The 27,397-nt window shown below is 34.1% G+C and overlaps 1 protein-coding gene and 1 long non-coding RNA gene across 20 annotated transcripts in view; one reads left to right on the forward strand and one right to left on the reverse strand.

Moving 5' to 3' along the window:
* The window catches only part of DLG2 (discs large MAGUK scaffold protein 2), a 1,975,849-nt gene that overhangs the window by 1,048,996 nt on the left and 899,456 nt on the right, over positions 1-27,397 (reverse strand). The window lies entirely within an intron of this gene.
* Positions 10,547-27,397, forward strand: part of LOC140615585 (uncharacterized) — a 33,928-nt gene continuing 17,077 nt past the window's right edge. Inside the window, exon 1 of the long non-coding RNA XR_012016092.1 lies at positions 10,547-10,688. This is a non-coding gene — a long non-coding RNA (uncharacterized lncRNA). The remainder of the gene's footprint in view (positions 10,689-27,397) is intronic.

The raw sequence follows: 27,397 nt of genomic DNA on the forward strand, positions 1-27,397 counted from the left end.
TCCCTCTCTCTCTCTCAAAAAAAAAAAAAAAAAAAGGCATCTGCCTGAGGGGGGAAGAGCCTGAGCTTTCTCCAGGGTGAAGGTGCCGGTAGGTGCCATTTAGCACTCTTTATGCCTTTCTATTGCTAGTGCTGGCAGGCACCATTTTTTTTTTTTTCACTCTCTCTCTACCTTGCTAGCACTACTTTCCCCACCCTGGTGCTCCCCTGTGGCTATGCTCACTAAACACAGCAAGTGATCTTGCCACACTCCAGCACTTCTCTGGAATACCATTTCACTCAACCCAGTGGGTAAACATAAGCCAGCTTGCATGCACATTCCACACAGAACATCCCTTGAAGCCTGACTCTGGTGGCTTGTGTTTCTGGGCCCCATAGGACTGAAACAATTGGAGATACAGTTCTTGACAGGCTACCACCCTCAGACAATAGACTGAAACACATTCCCAGTCTTCCTGTGACTACATCCTCAAACTGGCAGACATACCTCTTTCACCTAATATACAGAAACAAACACAGAGTCAACCAAATGAAGAAACAGGGGCATATGTTCCAAACAAAAAGAGCAAGATAAAACTCAGGGAAAAATATCAATAAAACATAAGAAAGTAATTCACCTAATAAAGAGTTAAAAGTAATGTTCATAAAGATGCTTACCAATCTCAGGAGAAGAATGGATGAGCACAGAGAGAACTCTAAGATAAGAAAATATGAAAAAGAAGTCACGGAGTTCAAGAATACAATAGCTGAATTAAAAAATATACTAGAGTGTTTCAACAGGAGCCTCGATGAAGCAGAAAAAAAGGAACAGTGATCTAGAAGACTGGGCAGTAGAATTCACCTAAACAGAGCAGTAAAAAAGGAAAAAAAAGGGAAGGCAGCTAAAGGCATATATGGGGAGACATCAAGTAGAACAACATCTCACCTTATAAAGATCTCAGAAAAGGAAGAGAAGAGAAAAGAACAGAAAACTTATTTGAAGAAATAATGGCTGAAAACTTCCCTAACCTGGGGAAGGAAAAAGACATCTAGGTCCAGGAATCAAGGAGAATCCCAAACAAGATGAACCCAGAGAGATTTGCACCAAGATGCATTATAACTAAATTTCAAAAGTTAAGATATATAGAGAATCTTAAAAGCAAAATTAGAAAACAACAACAAAAAAATAAATAAATAAAACTTGTTACATACAAGGGAACCCCATAAGATTATCAGCAGATTTTTCAACAGAAACTTTGCAGACCAGAAGTTAGTGGAATGATATATTCAAAGTGCCAAAAGAAAAAACCTTCCAACCAAGAATTCATAGATTATCAATATGTAAGCCTCCTGGCAACCATAAGCAAAAATCTATAGTAGGTACACAAAACATAATGAGAATAGAATATAAACATAACACTAAAGAAAGGCATCAAACCACAAAGAAAAAAGGAAGATATGTTTCATGCAAATGTAAACCAAAAGAAAGCTGGTATAAGTATAGCTGTATAAGTATAGCTACTTATATCAAACAAAATTGACTTTAAAACAAAGGCTGTGGGTCTCCTGGGTGGCTCAGCAGTTGAGCGTCTGCCTTTGGCTCAGGGCCTGATCCCGGATTCCCTGGATCAAGTTCCACATTGAGCTCCTTGCATGGAGCCTGCTTCTCCTTCCTCTGCCTGTGTCTCTGCCTCTCTTTCTGTGTCTTTCATGAATAAATAAAATCTTTATTAAAAAACAAAGTCTGTAATAAAACACAAAGACATTATATGAGGATAAAAAGTAAATAAATGGAACTACATAAAACTAAAAAGCTTCTGAAGAGTAAAGGGTAACATCAACAAAATAAAAGGGTAGCCTACTGAACAGAAGATATACAAATTATATATCTGCCGAGGAGTTCATGTCCAAAAATATAAATAATTCATACAACTCAATAACAAAACAAAACAAAAAACCTGATTGAAAAATAGGCAGAGAATCTGAAGAGACATTTTTCCAAAGAAGGCATACAAATGGCCAACAGACATATGAAAAGATGTTCAACATCACTTGTCATCATGGAAATGCAAATCAAAACCACAAAGAGCTATCACCTCACATCTGTCAGAGTGGTTATTATCAAAAATATGAGAAATAACAAGTGTTGGTAAGGATGTAGAGAACAAGGAACTCCCCTGCACTTTTGGTAGGAATGTAAATTGGTACAACTGCTATGGAGAACAGTATGGAGATTACTTAAGAAAAGAAAAATGAAACTACTCTATGATCCAGCAATTCCAACTCTGAGTATATATCCAAAGGAAATAAAAACACTCATTTGAAAAGATATATATACCCCTATGTTTACTGCAGCATGACTCACAATCACCAAGATATGGAATCAACTAGAGTTGTCCAATGACAGATTAAAAGAAGACAATATAAATATAAAATGCAACTCAGCCATAGAAAATGATAAATCTTGCCATTTGTGATAATATGGATGGGTTCCGAGTGTATTATGCTAAGTGAAATAAGTTAGAGAAAGACAAATACCAATTAATTTCACTTATATGTGAAATCTAAAAAATCAAAAACAAGTAAAACAAAACAAAACTCATAGATGCAGAGAACAGGAAGTTGTTAGAGGGGAGGGAGATTATGAGGTGGGAGAAATGGAAGAAGAGGATCAAGAAATACAAACTTCCAGTCATAAACAAAATAAGTCATGGGAATGTAATATATAGCATAATAACTATAGTCAGTAATATTGTGTTACAATACTATGTAACTTTATATGGAAACTAGGGCAAACTAGACTTATTGTGTTAATTTTTTTGGAGTGTATTCAAATATAGAATCATTATGTTGTACACCTCAAACTAATATGCTCTATGTAAAAAATATATTATATGTCAATTATACTTCAGTAAAAGTAAACATATACATTTAGTCAAAAAGCAATTAAAGGAGACTTGGAAATACTGAATATGGATTAAACATTAGATATTATTTATCATCATTGTTAATTTTGCTTAGTTTAATAATTTTATTTTGGCTATATTAAAGTAATAGTTATCTTTTAGAAAACCATGCTAAACTATTTACAGGTAAAATCATATGATTCAAATTATTCTATTAAACAGATATTCAAATAAGTGAAGAGGAGTATATAGATTAAATAAGAATGTGAGAATGGGGATTGATTAGTCTCTCTACTTCTGAGTATGTTTGAAATGCTCCATAATAAATGTATTTTTAACACTTTCTACATGCAATACAGAGATATGTCTGAATCTCATACTCCAAGACCATAGGAAAACTTTTGGCTATAAATATGAAAATTATTTATAATTTCAAAACTGCAAACACAAGTTGGTGCCTGGAATACAAGACTAGTCCCAGAAAAATGTGGAAAATAAAAACAAAAACAATGTGAGATTTTGGAAACTTGCTCTTGGTGGAATGTCAGTAATGGCATGTGCAGGCCATTCTGAGAGATGAAAATAACAGTAATATAGAGTTGCTGATGATATCTGAATTCATCAGAAATAAAAGACTATTTTTATATTTTGATACAATTTACCTTGATTTTTAACATTACTTCAGCCATGGTCAAAGCTACTAAAAACATATAAAAATAACAAAATTCTTGAGAAGGCAAGAGAGGCTGGTACTCCAAACATAGTGTATAGGACCATGAGAAAAATAGATAAACCTCTTTCAATGTGATAGAAGAGAAGCAGAAAGCAGGCAAAGAAATAAGAGAACTGGTGTGGTTTGTGGGAAAAGATGGGAATTTTCCCCAAAAACCAATTAATTGATATTTCCTTAGTGATATATGGGGCAACGTCTTTGGCCAAGAGTAAAGAAAGTGATGATACTAATGGATCACAGAATCAAGGCAAGACAAGAACAAATTCAAGAATGTATCAATGGATCGTTAGTGATGGGATTTCAAGGATTGGAAGTTTTATGCAGTCAATGAATTGTGGCAATAGGAGTTATCAGAGTAAATAAGCTAGAAAGATAGAATGTGATGGTAGAAGAGTTAATGCTTGAAATCAGTATTTCAGAACAGTTCATGATGACAAATCCAAATATTATCATAGGAGTGAGTGGCTCATATGTCATCGAGGAAAAGGTCACTGAGGATTTAAAGGTCAAGAAACTGAGGGCCTAGAATACTAAAAAGTTTATCCATGTAGACAGTGAAATCACCAAGAATAGTGAAGTGGGAAGGTAGACAAGAAATCAAAGATTTCAATAAACGTATGTGGAGTTGAGATAAAGAGGTGGGTGACCAGAGGATTTTTTGAGAATTTTATCACATTACTGCACATGAGTTTCCAAGAAGTGAATTCATTATACATCTGTCACATTATTTGAACAGAAAATATCTTCTGCTTTTAGAAGTGTAGTGGCATGAATGAGAAACACGTTTGGGGAGAGCTAAATTCATGTTTTCCAAATTTGTGACAAATAATTAGTTGGCCATAAAGTCAACTTAGAAGATCATGGCTAGCCTTTTAATAGATAAATTATTAATCCACAATAGGCTAGACCACATAAAGGTGCTAAAATAAATGTGGGACCACCTTTTGCAAAAGATATATGGGAAGGACCTAGATTCACTTAATTCCAGAGCTAGAAAGCATCTTTATAAAAATAATAAGCAACAAAACAAATCTTAAAACTTAGTCAATATATAGTTTTCACTTAATATTAATGGAGTCCCAACAATGTAACTATCACTGTGCCTTTCCACAAATGATGCAAATGAAGCTTAGAACATTTTGTGACAATGTCCAACATTGCAAGAGGACTGCCTGTGCTAGAGTTTGGGGATTGGTATCTGATTTCAGAGGGTGTGCCTTGTGGTGGGCCACACTATACCTGTCCAAACTGACATGTACTTAGCAGTCTGGAAGAGCTAAGTCTCTTGCTCGGGAACAACCACTAGAACTTGTAGGAACCAGGTATAGATTATAGGTTCTTTTACTCCAAATTCAGTGCTCCTCTGCTCCTCCAAATTTAAATTAAAAATTACTTTGTTTCTATTCTATGGTGTAGATACGTTTCTGAATAATTGAATGTAAGTATAACCTTGCTCCAAATGAACTGGAAGAAATAGAATGGAAGGGAACTTTATGGAAGACTAAGTCTGAAGGCAGAAAATGATCCTATAAGGAATTAGTCCTTAATTTATTAGTTTTCTAAGTTTTATTCTTCTTTAGGTGAAAAGTATTTCTGCATCTTCTAAGCCAGTGTTCCTTAATTTTGCTTTCACATTACAATCACCTGGAAGGCATTAAAAACATCCCAACGCCCAAGCTGCACTGCAGATCAATTCAATCGGACTCTCTGGAGATGGAGCCCAGAATTTCATATTTCTAAGGCCCCAAAGTGGCACCATTTTGCAGCCAAGTTTGACACTAACTGGTGTTTTGATAGTTATTTACTTGGTCACATTCAACCTTGTTTCCATTTCATCTGATCTCATTCATCACTAAACTCTGAAAACATTTTTCCATTTTCTTTGTGGTACCATAAGGTCTAACCAAAACATAAATGTATGTAAGGAATTCCACATTTGCACTAACTTTATTTAGTTATAATCTTATAGGTCATAGTTCAGAACACTCATTGAACCATGTTTCCCTAGGGCCTATAAAAACAAACTCAGGAGTCAGCATTCGTAATTAATGTTCCCTCTTCTGCTTCCATGTTGTGGAACATTCAACCTAGGTTGAATCGGCTTTCCCTGGCCATATTTGGCCATTCTCTTCTTTTTTGCTATTGAGTTTTCTGTCTGTGCAGACTGAGCAGGGAGTGCCCCTCTGGGTAGATTTATCTAGGTCTCACTCTTTTTCTTTTAAATGCTCCATACCTGATTTTGAGTGGCATATTCATACATCTTAGTTTCATAAGGGAAAGGGTAGGATATCTACTTTGTATCTTCATGCTTGTGCCACAATGGTTTCCCAGTGTTTACCAGAGCTGTGCAGGCAAAAATGTACTGAAAAATTAGTATTCATTATGAAGTGGTGGTACTCTGAGATCAGTTTATCCACTTTGCCTTATGTATATTTTTTTTAATTAGAAATCTCATGAGAAGGGAGGCTGAGATGCAGTGTAGCCATAGGTCATTTCTGGGTTCTTGACCATCACATCATTATTAGGAAAATAGATTTCAACTGAAACCTTAGTATTTATTATTAATTTGCACTTACAGTTTTTTTTTTTTTACATTTATTTACTAGACTTCTTGCTGTTCTTTCAGCAATCATGTGGGGTCAGCAGAATTGCAATTTTCTGCAGACTAATAAGTTAAGAATTATTGAGGTTAAATAACTGTTCTTTAACACAAGCTGGTGATGAAGCCACAACTGGAACAAATACTTTGTTTATTATTTTGTGAAATCCATTCTTCAGGAATGAAATAAGGCAACTTATCACATATGATAGTGAGTGTTTAATTTCAAGATCTCACAGTTGATAAAAGTAAATCAGACCTTTTAAGTATCTTTATTTCTGGCCTAGTCAGGCATTTTTGGATATTTGTCAAATAATAGGAAATTCTTCATATATCCCAGAAATCTGTAAAATGAAATAAGGTCTTGCCATCATTAATTAAAGGATGATATGAAATAAAAAAGAAAGAAAAGCATTATCCTAAAAATTTGATATATAGTAGGAGTTTAAGAAATGCTTAGATGATTGCTATAAAAGCTCAATATAATTAACAAAAGGTAAAAATCCTTACTATAGAGAATCTTTATATTTGGATAGTTAGAATATGACCTTTGCTCCTTTTATTATGCCTGGATTTTGTGTACAAGGTAATGAGACAGCTACATTGAAGCTGTCTCTGCTCTGTTATTTTTATGGAGATTGAACACAGGTAATCAGCATGTATTCTCAAGCAAAGATAATGAGGAATGATGTTTGGCATTGATATTATTCTAGAAGCTGCAGTGATGTGCCCTTGAGAGAATTTTGGGGGAAAAAAAGAGAGAAAAAGATGAAACTGTCCTTTAATATTGATACATTTTTTTCTGATAATAAAGGCATCAAGAAAAGCACCATAGACATTGCTTTGGGGAAAGGAATGGGTAAAAGTCTCTGGAAAGAAATACAGTGTTACTATTTATGATCTGAGAGCTTTAAAAATGGACCTGACTTTTGCTCCAGCTATTATTTCATATTCAACAATTCATTCTAGGTAAATAATCAGAAGACAAGACAGATAATTTTGCATAAGGGTGTATGAGAGCATTATTTATGATAGTAAAATGCTGGAAATTAAATATCCAGCAATAAGAAATGACAAGATCTGGTATCTCTCTAGAATTGAACCCTAACCAACCATTAAAATGTTTTTAAAGAATATTTAGTCACAAAATAATCACTCATGATGATGTTAAATGAAAGAGCCAAGAGATAATCCTTAAATTTTCACAGTATTTATATAAATTACATGTTATACATATATATGTATACATAAACATACATCTATATATATAGATACACATACACACACACACACACACACATATATATATACACACAAATATATTATCCAATCGTATTTTCTAAGTTCTCTTGAATGTGTATACTTGAACAGAGTTAAAATGTTGGGAAAACATGTTATTTATTAATATCTTTAAAAGTCTGTAATAGAAAATAAACTAGTTTCTAGTTAGAAACCCCAAGTCCCAAATGGATCTGCCACTCTAAATGTGTTCATCTTTGTGACCATAAGCCAATTTTCTAATACTTAGAGTCTCAGTTTACCTTCTGTTAGAAGAGCAGCTTAGATTTAAGGCTTTTTAAACTTGAGTGTAGTTGACACACAATGTTAGTTACAAGTATACAACATAGTGTTTCAACACCTCTTTATATTATGCTATGAAGAGCACCTTAGATATAAAATGTCTAGAATTGAAACACTTTCAGGAGTCCATCAGTTAAAACAAAGGGATGAAGAAAGTCAGGTTTATACATTCATTCAAAGAAGAATTATTGAGTGCCTACCAGATGTCAGGCACTATGCAGGGTACTAGAAATACAGTGGTGGAACAAACACATATGGCAAGTTGCTTAGAGTGTAACCAATCTGACCTTAATACATTCCTAGAAGTGGTGGAGTAAGATGGGCTACAATAACATGGCCACAAGTATTTTACATGCATTATCTTATTTCATTCTCTCACCAATCTATTATTTTCTCCATTTTCCCATTTTATTGGTTAAAAAATAGACTTAACGACATTAAATCACTCCAATTTCATAAACGTATTAAGTAATGGAAACATACTAAGTAATGGAAAACCAAGCAATTCAATTTAATCCAATCTTTCTACCAGTTTCCAAATAAGAAAGAGATTGTATTAGATTATCACTAAATATCCTTTTTAATTTATAAAGGTTATGATTCTATTCTCAACCTAAATTGAGTTATTTGACCACATTCCAGTGATCCCTTCTTCATATATTAAAATAATCTATTTTCCTATTATCACCAAGATTCTGATGTAATTTGACTTTTTCTCACGTCCTTCTAAGGATGCAGTGGGGAAACATAGTGATCACCCTGGAGGCTTTAGAATATTCTCATTTGGGTTCCATCTTTTATTTTGCTTTAAAAAGACAGCTTCCTCAACATGTAATCAGCTCTGCAGACAATCTTAAAAGTATGCTGACAATTGTCACCTCAAACATTAATTCATTCAGTGTTTCTTCACAACTGTGAACTCTGTTGCTGAGTTAAATTAAAAGACGAAAAGAAAAAGTGCAAAACAATTTACAGAACGCTAAAGCCCAAAGCTAACCGGTAGACATGCATTAGATAATGCTCTTTTATGAGTACATTGGTGAAATTAGAATTTTCTAATTTAGTATCAAAGTCTAGCCTATCTTTGAAAGAAATATATTACATAAAATACTGAAAAATGACTAACATAAAAGCCAAGGTCAAAAATAACCTCATCCAAGAACTCCTTTTTAAGTCTTCTGAGAACTAATTGCTCTGTTCATGGTACTACCAGAGGACATTATCTGAATCCTCTAGAAGGTCTATCAGTCTGTCTTGTTTATGTAACTGTCTGTAGCAATAAATATGGAGCTGTTAAGGGTAGGGGTCACATAATTTACATCGTAATATGCCCAGATCATAATGCTGTGTATATAGAAGAGCTTGTGTATATGTTACTTAATGAATAATTTAAATTTAATTACATTTTCCCTATGTGGAATATGACTTTCCTTCTATTCACACATGACTTAGAGCATGCCACTTATGTCTGAACCTTAATTTACTCCTCTGTAGAAGGGAATATACACCTGCATTGCCTATAATTAAAGTTTTGAATGTCAATGGATGTAATAAATCCAAGAGCCCTTTTGGATAGTTATGAAAGCATAAATAAAGATAAAAGATCATTCATAAGGGTCAACTGGAAGCCATTCATGTTAATCCTTTCTCTTAATAGCTTCATTTTCTTAGTCTCCAATCCCTAAACCTGAATCATCCTTGACTCTTCCTCTTTTTCACTCTTCTCCAGTGCCAAGATCTATCTTCGCAGTTCTTAAAATACTTCTTAGCTCAATGGTATTGCTATATGCCAGATTATCCAACTCAGTCATTTATTAAGCACCTATTATCTCCCAGACACTGTGCTATGTGTTGTGGGTACACTGATGAACTCAATGGCCTTAGCTTCTGATCTCATGGAACATAAGTAGGATCTAAAGGTAAACACGTGGGCAGTTATATACAATAATTAGTTTTTTTGCAAAGAAGAATCGAATCTAATTCATACTGAGTTAGGAAAGGTTTCCAAAACAGTGACATCATTGTTACTACGACTACCACATCAAAGGTCATCATCATTATCATCATCACCAGAACATGTAATGAATTGCAGCTAGGCAGCAGGAAATCTCCTTAGTACTTTTCGTGTATTAACTCATTTATACTCACAACAACCTGATCAGAGAGGTGCTGTTATTCCTACTGTACAGATAAGAGTATTTAAACAAACATAAATTAATACATAACTAATTTGACATTTAACTCCAGATGCTGTGATCTCAAGAAGTAATGCTGCTTAAACTATTCTGATACCACAGGGATAAACAGGAGTAGGGGAAACAAGAGCTTGGTTAATTTTCTGAGAAGCAAGAATAACATGTACAGAGGCCTAGAGATGAAAAAGAAGAGTATATTAAGATAATTCAAAGAAGTTCAATATGTACAGATACTGGAGGAGGGGATGAAGGTAGAGACCATAGGATAATGAAGCTACAGAGGTTGGCAGGAACTAAATTATGTAGAGCTTTGTAAGTCATTAAGGCGTTTAAATTTTAAAAGCAACTTTTGGGCAGCCCGGGTGGCTCAGCAGTTTAGTGCCACCTTCAGCCCAGGGCGTGATCCTGGAGACCAAGGATTGAGTCCCACGTCGGGCTCCCCCATGGAGCCTGTTTCTCCCTCTGCCTGTGTCTCTGCCTCTGTGTGTGTGTGTCTCATGAATAAATAAATAAATAGAATCTTTAAAAAAATTATAAAAAAAAGAAACTTTTACAATAGCTGTCCAAATGGCATTCAACTCATTTATGTGAGCCTGTCATTCAGGCAACGCTCTAAGTTCTGAAGACACAGTATGGAATAAGATAAGCAAAGTCTTCAATTGCAGCAAGATAGTTTAAAAAAATAATAACCAGAAGGTAAGATATATTGCTAAATATATATATATATATATATATATATAGGATATATATATATATCCTACTAAAAATAGGATAATGTGATGAGAAATGAAGAGTTAAACACTGGATGATACAGAAAACTGTCTCAGAGGACATTGACTTTCATCTTTGCTTTTTATATTTACTTTAGTTTATACTCAAACCTGTAACCAAGACAACATCTGATAATCTCTTAATAGTTTTTCAAAATACTTGAAAGTTTTATTTATACTTTCATATAAGACAGGTAGATGAATTTAAAGTGAAAGCAAAATTGCTTTTCATTTCTACTCTCAAATAATAACCACTATTAACTATTTGGTATATATCCTCTTTGATTATCTTTTTCCATTTGAAATTTTTGCTTTTACATAAATAAGATCAAAGTTATTCTTCCGGGTCTCTTTTTTTTTAACATATAATGAACATCATTCTAGGTTAGTACAAATACCCAATTCATCCTTTTGGAAAACCATAATTATTAGCATTTTGTTCAATTATAAAATTTATTTAAGATATCCCATTAAGAAAAATTTCAGTTGTTATCTATGGTATATAGTAGTAGACAAACTATTATAGTTATTATCTACCATCACTTTTGAGCATTGATCAGTTGTGACCTTAAAATATATTTTTAGAAATGGAATTACCAAGTATAAGGGTAATGAATATTAGTACACTGTCATATTGTTTTTCAGAAAGTTTATGCCAATTTAGTCTTATAATTGTGAGCAATTTACATCCGTGATTAATATTACCTATTTTTATACACTTATCAGCATTGACCATTCTTAATCTTTTAACATCCCTCTTATTCTGATAGGCAAAAATGACCTTGCATTATTTCAATTTGCATTCCTTTGTTAGTGATATCAGTATTTATATATAAGCACCTCCTTATGACATTCAATCTGTAACACTGCATAACTGCCTGTGAAAAATATCACAGAGCTCTAAACTGTTAAAATGGTGTTTGGAATTATTAATATAATATTTGTGGTCCTCTGACAACAATTTATCTTTCTAGATGACTTCTGGTCTACAATTTCTTTGTATGGCCTCTAAGTTCTCTGCAAATAGGTCTGCACAGTGATCTTTGATTCTTTTTTTTTTTTTTCCTTTCCCATTTTTGTGCTTCTGTTCATGTTGTGGGATTACTAATCCCATCATCCAAATCCTAGTTCAAATTTTGCCTTTCTTCATGAGAAATGTTTGAAAGAATTCTTTAAATATTCTTTAAGTGTTTGATAGAATTCACTTGTAAAACCATCTGGTCCTAGACTTTTGTTTTGTAGTTTTCAATTACTAATTCAATTTCACTATAATTGGTCCATTCAGATTTTCCATTTCTTAATGACTCAGTGCTAGAAGGTTGTGTATTTCTAGGAATTTATCTATTTTTCTAGATTTTCTAATTTGTTGGCATATAATTGTTCCTAGTAGTCTCTTAACGATCCTTTGTATTTCTATGGTGTCAGTTACAACTTCTCTTTCATTTATGATTTAATGTATTTGGGCCCTCATCTTTTTTCTTGGTCAGTATGGCTAGAGGAGGTTTTATCAGTTCTAATCTCACTGATCTTTTCTATCATTCTTTTAGTCTCTATTTCATTATTTTCTCTCTAATTTTTATTATTTGCTTCCTTTCACCAACCTTGGGCTTTGTTCTTCTTTTCCTAGTTCCTTTAGGCATAAAGTTAGATTGTTTGAGTTTTTTCTTGTTTCTTGAGATATAGTTATGAGCTTTCCTCTTAGAATTGCTTTTGCTGTGTCCTATAGATTTTGAAAAGTTACGTTATCATTTTCATTTGTTTCAAGATATTTTCTGGTTAATTTTCAATCTCTTCATTGTTCCATTGGTTTTTTATTAGCATGTTATTTAGTGTCCACTTGTTTCTGGGCTTTTTTTCCAGTTTTCTTCCAGCAATTGATTTCTAGTTTCATATAGTTGAGGTCAGAAAAGATGCTTGATATGATTGCAATCTTCTCAAATTAATGAGACTTGTTTTGTGGCTAAATATATGATTTATCCTAGAGAATATTCTATGCTCATTAGAAAAGAAATTGTATTTTTCAGTTTGGGGATGGAATGTTCTGCATATTTCTATTAAGTCCATTTGGTCCAATGTGCTATTTAAGGTCAATGTTTCCTCTTGATTTTGTGTTTGGATGACCTATCTGTTTATGTAAGTGGAGTATATAAAGTCCCCATTATAATAAATGCCATTATTGTATTACTTGTCAATTTCTGCCTTCATGTTTGTTACTTCATGTTTGTTACTTCCTTCATGTTTGTTACTTCATGTTTGTTACAAGTTACTATGTTTGTTACTAAATATGCTTTACATATTTAGATGCTCTTATATTAGGAGCATAAATAAATATACATGTTATATATATATACATGTTATATTTTCTTCTTGGATTAACCACTTTATCATTACATAATGTCATTCTTTGTCTGTTGTTGGAATCTTTGCTGTAGACTATATTGTCAGATACAGTATTGCTATTCTAGCTTTCTTTTTCTTTTCATTTGTTCTATTGCTTTCAATACATGTGTATCCTTAAATCTGAGGTGAGTCCCTTGTAGGCAGTATGTTGTCATTTTATTCATCCAGTCTCCCTATATCTTTTAAATGAAGCATTTAGTTCATTGACATTTAAAGTTATTATTGATAAGTATGTAATTATTGCCATTTGTTGTTTTCTGGTTATTTTTATGGTTCTCATTTTTTTTTCTTTTTCTCTTTGTCTCTTTGTGGTTTGATGATTTTCTTTAGCTGTTATGTATAGGTTTCTTTCTCTTTTTTGTACACATATCTATTATAGGTTTTTGGTTTATGGTTTTCATAGCATATATATATCAGCATTCAGCTTAAATTTTGAAGCTATCAGCTTAAAATTATATATATAAGCTGATAGCTTCTTTGAAAACATTCTAAAGGCATTATATTTTTATTCTATCACCCCAACATTCTGGTTTTTGACATATTTTCTATATTTTTTAATTTTATGTATTCCTTAAGAATTTATTATAGTTGATTATACAAATTTTGTCTTTTAAACTCCACATTAGCATTTTATTTTATTTTATTTTATTTATTATTTTATTTATTTTTGAGAGAGAGAAGGAGAGCACACAAGTGGGGGTGGGGAGAGGGAGAGAATCTTAAGCACGCTCTATGCTCAGCATGAAGCCTGACATGGGCCGCAGTCTCTTGACCCTGAGATCATGACCTGAGCTAAAATCAAGAGTCAGTCATTTAAAAAACTGAGCCATGTAGGCACCCCTCACTCTACCTTTTTAAGTGGCTGATACACTGCCTTTATTATATACTTGCCTTTACCAATGAGAATTTTCCTTTCATATATTTTCTTATTTCTGGCTATGGTCTTTTTTTTTCTGCTTAAAGAAGACCCTTTAAGATTTATTGTAAAGTTATTTAGTGGCAATGACCTCTTTTATTTTTGCTTGTCTCGGAAACCCTTTAGGCCAATATCCCTGATGAGCATATGTGTAAAAATTCTCAACAAAATATTAACAAAGAGAATTCAATTCAATATTAAAAGGATTGCATACCACAATGAAGTGGGATTTATTTCAAGGATGCTTACTTGAAATGATGGTTCAACATATACAAAGTGACCAATGTTCTATACTACATTAACAAAATAAAAAATAAAAATAATATAATAATCTCAATAGATGAAGAAAACCATTTGACAAAATTCAACAACCATTTATGATACAAAACAACATCTCAACAGAGTAGATATGGAAGGAATGACCTCAACATAATAAAGAACATATATGATGAACCCACAGATAACATAATAAGCAATGGCAAGAAACTAAAAAATTTCCCCTCTAAGATCAGCAACAAGACAAGTATGTTCTTTCTTGTCAAATTTTTCAGTGTACTTTTGCATGACATAGCTCTGGAAGAAAAGAGAGAGAGAGATATCATCCAAATTGGAAATAAATAAATAAAACTCACTATTTGCAGAAGCCATGATATTATATATAGAAAATTCTAAAGACTCACCAAAGAAAACTATTTGAACTAATAAATAGATTCAGTCAAGTCACAGTATATGAAATATACAGAAATCAGTTGAATTTTTATATGCTAATAATGAGCTATCAAAAAAGAGAAATGAAATAAAAATACCATTTACAACTACATCAAAATGAAAAATAAAGCCATATGTATCATCTTCCCTGATTTTGAACTACAGCTATAGTAATCAAAATAGTATGATACTGGCAACAAAGACATAGAACAATGGAATATAATGGAGAATCCAGAAGTAAAGTTGCTCATATATGATTGATTAATCTATCACAAAGAAGGCAAGAATATACAATAGGGAAAGGCACTTTCTTTAATAAATAGCTGGGAAAACTAGACAGTTATATACACACAAATAAGAAACTGAACCATCATCTTACACCTTATACAAAAAACAAAACAAAACAAAATAAAACAAAATCAAATGAATTAAGGACTTGAATGAGACCTGAAACCATAAAACTCCTCTAAGAAAACTTAGGCAGTAAGCTCTTTGTCATCAGTCTTAGAAATATTTTTTGAACCAGTCTCTTCAGGTAAGGGGAATAAAAGCTAAAGTAAACAAATGGGCTTACATCAAACTATAAAGCTTTTCCACAGAGAAGGAAATCATCAAAAATGCAGAAAGGCAACTTGACTGAATAGGTAAAGATATTTGTAAATCATAATCATACACCTGATAAGGGATTAATATCCAAAGTATATAAAGAACTTATACAACTTAATATGAAAACAACTGATTAAAAATGGGCAAAGGATATGAAAAGATATTTTTCCAAAGAAGACATAAACATAGCCAACAGGCACTGAAAAAATGCTCAACATCACTTACCATCAGGGATATGTAAATCAAAACTACAATGAAATATCATGTCACACTAGTCAGATTGGTTATTATTCAAAAAGACAAAAAATAACACAACTGTTGGCAAGGATGTAGAGAGTAGGGAACCCTCGTGCACTTTGGCAGGAATGTAAATTGATGCAGCCACTATGGAAAACAGTATGGAGGTTCCTCAAAAAATTAAAATAGAACTACCATATGACCCAGGAATTCAACTTCAGGATACTTATCTAAAGAAAACAAAAACACCAATTTCAAAAGAAATATGCATCGCTATGTTTATGACAGCATTATTTACAATAGCCAAGATACGGAAGCAACCTCTGTTCATCAAGAGATGAATAAATACAGAAGTGACATACATATATATGTATATGTATATGTGTATATATACACATATACACACATACACACTGGAATATTACTCAGTCATAAAAAAGAGTGAAATCTTGACATTTGCAACAACATGGATGGACCTAGGGGGTATTATGCTAAGTGAAATATATCAGACAGAGAAAGACAAATACATATGATTTCACTTAATGTGTGGATTTTAAAAAACAAAATAAAACACCTTGCACATAACAAAACAGAAACAGACTCATAGATATAGGGAACAAAATATTGGTACCAGAGATGGGAGTTGGTAGTGGATGAAATAGGTGAAAGAGATTATGAGGTACAAACTTCTAGCTACAAAATAAGTTATGGGGAGTTATGTACAGCATAGGGAATATAGTCAGTAATATTGTAATAACTTTGTATGATGACTACTCTTATTGCAGGGATCTTTTCACAAAGTATAAAAATATGGAATCACTATGAGGTACACTTGAAACTAATAGTATATAGTATGTTAATTATATTTCAACAAAAAACTCCACTAAAAACTTAACTCTATATATTCTACATCCTAGAGTACATTTTTTTTAGAAATAATCCAAAAATGAAAACTGATCATTTTTAACATGATTTTATTTTAGCAGTGGAAACTATGCATAATATCAATGTATGATACTAGGTCATAGTTAAGCAAACAATGGTCTCTCTGTGCAATTTAATACTTCTAAGAATTTTATATGATGAATATAGAAATGTATATAAAGTAATTATCATTATGAGAAATAAGCAGAAGATAATATATATGAAAATAAAATCTTACAGAAAACACTCCAAAATATAAATTATAATATTCTGTATATGGTGGGTTGATATTAAATATTTTTTATATATTCTCCGATGTCTTCCGAATGTTCTCTATTAGGCATGGATGGTCTTATCTTAAATAGCTTCATTTCCATATTCCCTTTTAAATAAGTACATTTAAAAATATTATTTAAAACATTTATAAACATTCTTTAAATAAATTCAATTTGGTTAATATATAGTGTATTATAAGTTTCAGGGATAGAATTTAGGGATTTATCAGTTGCATATAACACCCAGTGCTCATTACATCAAGGGCTCTCCTTAATCCCCATTACCCAGTTATCTCATCCCCCACCCATCTCCCCTCCAGCAACCCTCAGTTTGTTTCCTAGAGTTAAGAGTCTCTTATGGTTTGCCTCCCTCTCTGTTTTTATTTTATTTTTCCTTCCCTTCCCTTATGTTCAACTGTTTTGCTTCTTAAATTCTACATATGAGTGTAATCATATGGTATTTGTCTTTCTCTGACTTATTTCACTTAGCATAATACCTCTAGTTCCATCCATGTCATTGCAAATGGCAAGATTTCATTCTTTTTGATGGCTGAGTAATATTCCATTTCACATATATTCCATATATGTATATTGTGGCTACTGTGAACATTGCTACTATAAACATTGGGTATATTGCAAAGCTGCAAGAAAATTATCTTTTTACCTTGATTAGTAAGTTAATAGCAATGGTGATGAATAAAGGGAACTACCTAAACTCCTTTAGGAAAGATGACAAGGATATCAATACTTCTGTCTCTACAATCAAGTAAAACAGTCACACTGGTCCTATAGAAGGAGAGTGGAGAGGAAAAGGAAATGATCTCTACAGTCTTGCTAAGGAAACAAGGAAATAAAAAGGTGAGGAGGGAAGTTGCAGGAAAAACTGATGGCTTAGGTTCTTTCTTTTGCCTATGTAACTTCTTTCCCTGATCCTCACCTCCTGCCCCCAGATTTATTTGAGCCCTACCTCCCTAGCAGGCCTTCCTTGAGCCCTCACCTGCACCAGTCTCTACTTTTGATGAATCCCATTTTATTCACTGAAAATGTAGTATTTTAAAGCATTTGTCTCTAAGTTTTTTCTACTTTTTAATTCTTTCTCCATATCCAGGATCTAAGGGCATCAAGGGCAGGACACTTATACATTCAACCCTTTGGTGTTTATTTTCTTCAATCACCTAAAACAATATGATGCTATGTGTACTTAGTATCTCCAGATAAACTCCTTTTATGAGTCACCCAGCTATCTCACTGTGAATGGGAAAAGACTATGATGTATTGAGTTAGAACTGTAATCCAGCTGACTAAATACAGCTACTCTATATTTTATGCTGACCCCACAAAAAAAAAGGTATTACTTTTTCCATTTGAGAGTCAGCAGCAGGTATACCAATAGAACTGGGCTTTATGAGTCTCTAAAGTTCCCATATGTTTTCCACCCCGCCAAGTTGATAGAGGTAAATAAAACTCAACTTCTTGATGCATAACCTCAGTTTAGCTGAACCAAAACAGGCTATAATGATGTGCTTGTTAGAAAAGGTATGAATAAGATTATACGGTGATGGAAGAAATACCATTTCTTCAAGAACGTGATGCTACTAGACTTTATTTCACCCTGGCCTAATTTCTAATATACTAACTGCAATATACTTTTTCTCTAAAATGATTCCTCTAAGGAGATAATTCCTACAATGTTGAATACATGGACTCCAGAGCCAGATAGATCTAAGTTCAAATTCTGGACTCTACCCCTTCCTAGTTCTGACCTTCATCAAGTTATTTTCACTGAAGATTATTAGTAAGCATCAGTTCCCATATCTGCTGAAAGAGACAATCACCTCCTAAGGTTGACTAGAAGCTGAAATATGATCACCAAATTTCAATTATGGTGCCTGACCTATGTGAAGGCCTCTCAAAGTGTTAGCAGCCTTCCTTTCATGGTAGCCCACACATTTTTTTGTCCACTGAGAGAAGAGTAACTCTTCATGTGACTCTACAAGACAGGCTCTCTCACACCTTTATTTCAGTCAGGAGACAGGGGAGGGCCCTGTGTCTGATAATGATTCATGTGACTGTGTCAAGTTAGGCTTGAGAAAATCAACCTCTGACCCTGAACTGAAGACAGTTCCTTAGAAACATTTCTCTAGAGACTGTAAAAATAAACAACTGTATCATCTTTAAAGAGAGGACCAGAATCAAATTCCTGTCTGTACCAGAGCACCTAGGAAAGACAAAAGTAAAAATGTCCATATCTGAGCATTGTTTGTTTGTTTCTTAGTTTTGGTGCCAGTCTCTAGTGATACAGACTTGACCAAAGGCAGAAGCAAGCTGGCCACATCTGGTAACTGTTCTGAAAAGGCACTCTTCACACATTTTCATGCTGAAGAGTGACTCATGAAATTCAGAATGTGCTAAGATTTGGAGAGGAATGCTTCATATAAAATTAACATAAGCAAAAGGTTACTTGAGGGAACATTGCACTACTTTTTTAGGTGACCCAGTTTTGGCTAAATTTGGAAAGTTGGCAAGGCTGACTCTTCCCTTTAAAACAGATCTCACAGAAACACAAGATACTATGAAGCCTTGGGGCCCAGATCTTTGCTGGGGCAGCAATAGTGAGCAGGGCATTTTTGAAAAGCCAGAAATTATGGATGTGTCTGGTCACCTCAGGCTGCCATTGAGTTCACAGTTTCCTAGAGCATGGTTTATGAGGAAGGAATCAAAAGAAGAGACTCAGAAACTACAAATTGTTCAACAAAAACTCAAGTAGTATAAATATAGGCCAAACATATTTTAAGTACTATACAAATGTTTATTCCTCTAACAACCCTACAAGATGCTTACTGTTATTATATCCATTTTATGCGTGAAGAACTCAGAGACGCTAACAAAGCTAGTAAATGGCAGAACCTGGATTCAAAAAAGGAGTTGGGTTCTAAAACACTGTTTTCTTGATCCCTAGACTGCCTTTTAACATGTGATGTTAGTACATGTAGTAAGACAACACCTACAGTTTGATTTCTAGCACAAACTGACAATTGTCTGTGAGAGGCAATGTACTGGAGTGGTTTAGAATGCTGACTCCAGAGCAGACTGTTTGACTTGAATCCTGTATTCCGTGCCCAGGAGCTAAGTGTTCATTGGCAATTTAGTTCATTTCTCTATGCTTAGGTTTCTTCATCTATAGGTTGGGTACAGTAACAGACCCTATTTCTTTGGATTTGAAGGATTAAATGAGTTAACACATATGAAGTACTCAGAACAGTACTGTTGCATAGTAATTGTTAGCTATTACTGTTTATTAAGAAAGAGATACTATCTTGTTTCAGGGTTACAAAAGAAGCATCATGATTGGATTGTTTGTTTCTTTGCTGTTGAGTTTAATCAGTTCTTTATAGATCTTGGATACTTTATCTGATACGGCATTTGCAAATATCTTCTCCCATTCTGTAGGTTGTCTTTTAGTTTTGTTGACTGTATCCTTTGCTGTGCAAAAGCTTCTTATCTTGGTGAAGTCCCAATAGTTCATTTTTGCTTTTGTTTCTCTTGCCTTCATGGATGTATCTTGCAAGAAGTTACTGTGGCCAAGTTCAAAAAGGGTGTTGCCTGTGTTCTCCTCTAGGATTTTTATGGAATCTTGTCTTACATCATGAAATGGGCAAAAGACATGAAGAGAAATCTCACAGAGGAAGACATAGACACGGCCAACAAGCACATGCGAAAATGCTCCGCATCACTGGCCATCAGGGAAATACAAATCAAAACCACAGTGAGATACCACCTCACAACAGTGGGAATGGGGAAAATTAACAAGGCAGGAAACCACAAATGTTGGAGAGGATGTGGAGAAAGGGGAACCCTCTTGCACTGTTGGTGGGAATGTGAACTGGTGCAGCCACTCTGGAAAACTGTGTGGAGGTTCCTCAGAGTTAAAAATAGATCTGCCTTATGACCCAGCAATTTCACTGCTGGGGATTTACCCCAAAGATACAGATGCAGTGAAACAGCAGGACACCTGCACCCCAATGTTTATAGCAGCCATGTCCACAATAGCCAAACTGTGGAAGGAGCCTCGGTGTCCATCAAAAGATGAATGGATGAAGAAGTTGTGGCATGTGTATACAATGGAATATTACTCAGCCATTAGAAACGACAGATACCCACCATTTGCTTCGACGTGGATGGAACTGGAGGGTATTATGCTGAGTGAAATAAGTCAATCAGAGAAGGGCAAACATTATATGCTCTCATTCATTTGGGGAATATACAAAAATAGTGAAAGGGAATAAAGGGGAAAGGAGAAAAAATGAGTGGGAAATATCAGAAAGGGAGACAGAACATGAAGACTCCTAACTCTGGGAAATGAACAAAGGGTGGTGGAAAGGGAGGTGGGCAGGGGGTGGGGGTGACTGGGTGACGGGCACTGAAGGGGGCACTTGGGATGAGCACTGAGTGTTATGCTATATGTTGGCAAATTGAACTCCTATAAAAAATAAATAAAATAAAATAAAATAAAATAAAATAAAATAAAATAAAATGTAAAATAAAATAGGAATGCCATTACATGAAAGGCATTCTTCTTTATGTTTGACCAGGAATCATCTCTACCTTCCATAAGCATACTGGTCCCATGTATCTTTATGTGAAATGAAACTAAAACTTTAGAGACCACTCTTTCTCCACATTAAAAGACCTTTTCATATTCTTTTTTCCTGAAAAAAACAAACAAACAAAAAACAAAAGAAGCACCATAATTCTCACTGATTTTTGTGAGAAGACATGTATAGATGGAAGAACACGAGTTTTAGTGTTTGATAGATTCTGAAGGTCTCACCTCCAACTCAGGCTGTAACCTTGGGAGAATCATCTAATTATCCCGAGACTTAGTTTCTCCATTTCCAGAGTGGGTCAATATACCCCTGCCACAGGTGAGGTGAGAATTAAATGAGATAATGTATATAAAAATATGAAAACTGTAATCTGGTCAATAATCAAATAAGGTACCAGATTCCCTGCCTTCTCCAACAATTATACCTTTATAAATTTATGACATACTAAATCTTGTATGCAAAGATATGTATGTAAGAATAATCACTGCAGTAATTTTATAAAAGAAAACAGCTGGGGGCACCTGGGTGGCTCAGTGGTTGAGTGTCTGCCTTTGGCTCAGGTAGTGATCCAGAGTCCTGGGATCAAGTCCCGCATTGGGCTCCCTGCATGGAGCCTGCTTCTCCTTCTGCCTATGTCTCTACCTCTCTTTGTCTCTCATGAATAAATAAATAAAATCTTTAAAAAAGAAAAAAGAAAGAAAGAAAATGGCAGGAAATGACCCAATGTCATTTCAGTGACATTGATTAGTGTCATCCCAGTAAGGCATTGATTAAATACACCGGAGTTTAGATATAGGATACACAGATAATACTGAAAGGAAAAACTTTTTACTGTGCTGCCTTTGAAAATTGCCAATAATATGTGTTTTCTTCCTTATGCTTTTATATTTTTTCAACTTTTCTGTAATAAATATATTAAGACAGTTACAATTAATAATAATTATTGTTCTATATCGAGCATATATTACTTTTGTAATCAGAAAAAAATACTTAAAGGAATATTTAAGCAGTACTTTTTTTTTTTTTTTCCCCCTCTGGATAATTATGAGTCTTTCATTTAAAGGAAACATTAAAAAACAAACAGGGGAGCCTGGGTGGCTCAGTCGGTTAAGCATCTTCCTTCAGCTTTGGTAATGATCTTGGAGTCCTGGGATGGCCCTGCGGGGGGGTGGGGGGGGGGGAGTTAGGAATCCCTGCTCAGCACTGCTTGCTTGTACTCTCTCTCCTCTCTCTTTCTCTAATAAATAAATACATAAAATCATGAAAAACAAAGAAACAAATTTTCACCAGTATGGTTATCACCAGTATTAGGTCATGAAAGGTCCTACATAGTGATCCAAACCAGAAATACCTTAAAGGAGGTATCAGGTGGCTTGTTAGGCTCTGTGAACTGAAAGACAAGAAATCTTCCAGTACTGATGAAGTAAATCAAAAAGTAGTAAGCCAATGTGGGAACCTGAGCTATCAGGTCAATGGCAAACCTTTCAATGGCTTAGCCCCAGGCATGCTGACAATGCCTTTACCACTCTTAGACTTACTACCCTGATCTCATCAATCCAGCCTTTTTAGATTCAGGCCATCCACCTCTTCTGGAAAGGCAGCCTAAAGAAAGGGCAGCAGCTTGAGTAAGCAGCCCTGGCCATTCACTCCCAGACAAGCATCATAGTCAAACATATATCCACGGAGTGCTGTCATCCTTTCTGTCCTTTTGGTATCTTATACTTGCTATTTACTTGAGCATTCTCTGCCCTATGTTTCTTCACCTGGATCTTCCTTTTCCACTGGCCAGCTGGGATGCCACTTCCTTCAGAGTCTAACCTAATGCTTCAGGCTGGGATACATGTATATGATCCCAAAGGTACATGCCTCTGGCTCTGCTAATCACCAATATTCTAATTTATTATTTATGTACTGGTTTCTCAAAAAATACTGTAAGATTTTGAAGACAGGCATTATGTATTACTCATAGCTTTCCCCTTAATACAAATCCAATATTTGACATATAGTTCAAGCTCAGTAAATGTTTCATGAAGTGTATGAATAAATGAACAGTGAACTCAATAATAATAAATAACTCAAAGGTCCACATGATACTTTGTACTTTCTCAATAGGAAAACAATGAACAAACAAACAAAACAAACAAAACAAAAACCCGCCATTGACTAAGAAGGAAAGGAAGCAAGAATCTACAAGTAAGGGGATGAACAGAGCAGTTGGCTATTGAACAGGATGACTAGTAGCACATACAGACAACAGGGATAGTTCATGAGGTCTCTGGAAACCTGATAGGGTCAGATGCTTAAAGAACCTTAAAACTTCCAACACTATTGATCTCCTGCCTGTTACTCCTAGTTCTACAACTCTAATTGTTGCCCATATGCCTCTATGTTATTATTTTTATTAGCAGCCCGGGTGATGGTACCTAGAAAACAGTGATTACAATCATAAGAAGAAGTAGCTAGAGAATCTGCTATACACATAACTCTCTCATAAGAACATTTACACTAATAGGGAGTGAACTACAGATATCTTCCTATGCCATTCTTGCTCAGTGAAATATTATTTCACCATTAGTAGATTCTAAAGAGAAAGGAAATGATACCTAAAAGTTTTCACCAAAGATGTTCATTGCGATGTTGTTGTGTATATACCAGCAAAATATTGGAAGGAATCTAAACATACAGCAAATCAGAATAGTTAAATTAACTGACACAATGGGACTATTATAGTAAGATTTTTCCCCAAGATATATAATTTTTACATCTTTATTGAAATTTAATTGACTTAGAATAAACTACATATTTAAAATGTACAATTTGAGGAGTTTTGAGTTATATAAATTCCTGTGAAACTGTAAGTCTAATCAGGATAATTAAAAAGCTTCCTTGTGCGTGCATCTTTGTAATCTTTATCTCCCACCTTTTCTCATTTTTAACCAACTAATTTTCTGTTTTCTGTCAGTATAATTTGAGTTTTCCACAATTTCATATACTCTTTTTGTCTGGCATCTTTTATTCAGCATACTTATAAATCTATAAGCTTATCAAAATAAGCTTATAAAAATATAAAATAAATCATAGTTTATTCCTTCTTGTTGCTGAGTAGTATTCCATTATATGGGTATGTCACAATTTTTTTATCCATTCTTCTGTTGGTGGTTTTTGGGAATTTCCACAATTTTGCTAATATGAATAAAGCTGCTGTAAACATTCAAGTACAATTCTTCATGGACTTAGGTAGGCATATTCCTTCCTTTGCCTCAGTAAATACCTAAGCAAAGTGACTGAGTTGCTTAGTAGAGGATATCTATAAACATGTTTACGATGTAATACTAAGTTAAAAGGCAGGATTTAAACATAGCCATATGAAAAATGAAAAGGAGACACTAAACTAAAACTAGAATGGTTGTTTCATTTGTGTGGGATTATAGGTGATACATTTTATTTTCTCATTTTATGAATGTCTTATAATAGTTATATTAAAGTATTTTAGAAATAAAGGGGTTAAGTAATAATCCTTGTTACACATTTACACATGAGGGATTTTTTGTATATATGTATAAAATACATGTATACACATACACATTATACTTTGTCTTTACACTAACGTCATGACATACTTAAAGAAACTCAATTTCACAGATGAGTCAACTGAGGCTCAGAAAGGCTAAGTCATTTGCCTAATACTTCATCATTAGTAATTAGAGTGACTGTGATTTGAGCTCAGAATTACCTAGCTCCAGAGGCCTTGCTCTTTACTACCTATTATGTGAATCCTTAATCATGTGCACTACATCACATATCTTTATAAAACAGAGTGCATGAATAGAACATTATGAATTCCTGAAGGAAGGATAATAAAATGATCGAGATTCCAACTTTGCACTGCAGTGCTCTGAATGAGAACATTGCAACACGCTGGGGATTGGGTTGATCTAATTTGAATTCCTCCAAGCAACAGTGTCAGGACAACTGCTCTCTCTTGAGGTACTAAGATTTCACACAATGTTCAGGATAACCAAACCAGGAAGGAAATATTGGTATTTTATATTCCATATATACCATTAGACAATTTAGAAATACCAGATAGAAGTTTATCACAATCATGCCAAGAAAATAACCTCTGTGATCTAAGTCATCAAAGAGAAGCTTAGTCCTTGGCAGTTTCCCCCTAAAAATTCAGATGAAACCAACAGCTCCAGCCAGCTCCCTTCAGAGAGAGAGTTACTGTCTCCACCATAAAATAGCTACATGGTTTAGGCAAAGTAGTGAATTCCCCCTGAGATTTGAATTATTTATCTATAAAATAATGGAAATAGTACCTATTAAAAGAATCCGTTTTGAAGGTTAATTGAGAGCACAATGCCCTGAATATCGTAGGTACTCACTAAATATTAACTACTCTTATTGTTGCTGCAGTTGTTGTCAATGCTTTTCATAAATGCCACAGGCTCAATGCCTAATTGCCAAGACAAAATGATGAGCTGAGGAAACTACAGAAAAAATTTTTTAATTCTTCTTTGGAATTCTTTAAGCTTTTTTAGAACCTGTTAGTCTAAGCTTTCCTATCTCAACTCATTTAATTTGATGGTGGAAATTCCCTGCCCAAGGACATCTAACGATCACACTTACAGCACTCACAGCAAGCACACACACACTCAGGTTGAAGTGACATCCAGTAGTCACTAATTTGGAGGCAGTCATTTATTTTTCCTGAGCCTCCTGTTCCTCAATTGTGAACTAGGCCCTTGCCTGCCTATTCCATCTCATGTTACTTCTGTGGTGCAGATGGAATGAGAAATATGAACACATTTGATCAACTACAAAGAACTGTACATATGTAACAACTGTTTCAGATGAAATGAGATAGGAGAAATAGAATTGTGTATCACTCATTCATTTATCATTTTTTTTCAATAAATAGGTTTTCAGTGTTTATTCTATGCTGGAACTCTGCCAGATGTTAGGAATACAAAAATCAAAGGATACTGAGCCCAGTAAAAAAAAAAAAAAAAACAGATTTATAAACAAGTAAATAGTTTTATTTTATTTTATTTTATTGCAATCTTTTGACAGAGAAGTATAGAGCTGGAGAGTTTGGGAAAAGGCAATAAAGGCAAGCAAAGCCTTTAGGAAGCAGGTAACATGCAACTGACACTGCAAACAAGCAGAAGAAACTGTGAGTGAAGTGTGGAACAGGTGAAAAGAGTAAAGGTAAAAGGAAAAGGATTAAAGTTAGGGTTGAAGAGGCAAGGAAGAGTGGGATCATGAGGTGCCTACAGACAAAGGTTACACTGTTTGAATTTTATCTCATGCCAAACTAGAGAAATAAGTTCTATATAATAGAGAAAGCAAGTTAGATTTGCATTTAGAACAACCTTTTGTCAGTAAGGTCAACTGTAGTCAGGGAGACCATTTGGCTTAGAGTCAGACAAGTGCTAACTAATAAAACACACACACACACACACACACACACACACACATTAATCGGTTCATTTCTTTATCTTTAAAATATCTTTCTGTCTACCTCACAAAGTTGTTATGGTAAACAGAATCATCTTGAGATTATGTGAATCAGAGTTTTATAAGATGAAAAACAGTATATTATGAGAGATGTGCAATGATCATAGTTATTCTATCTTGCCATTTTAACCATCTGGACAATCAATTCAGGTACAGGAGTTAAATAAATTGTGCTGTAATCTACATCTGCTGCTACAAGACTTTCAAAGTAGCCATATGAGCCCTGCCATGGTTCTTCATATTTCATGAATTAATCCAATAAGAAGGAAGTAAACATAACTGATAGAACTCTTAAGTGAAAGACACACTTAATTACTCAGCCAAGCACTCAAGCAAGCTCCCAATTAATAAAGATGATGCAGTTCAATGAAATATTTCCCCACTGATTTCTTCTGTCACTTCTAATTGCTGTGGGAGAGAGTTCCATAAGTTTCATGGA

This window comes from Canis lupus, chromosome 23 (genome assembly GCF_048164855.1).
Source record: "Canis lupus baileyi chromosome 23, mCanLup2.hap1, whole genome shotgun sequence".
Lineage (NCBI taxonomy): Eukaryota > Metazoa > Chordata > Mammalia > Carnivora > Canidae > Canis > Canis lupus.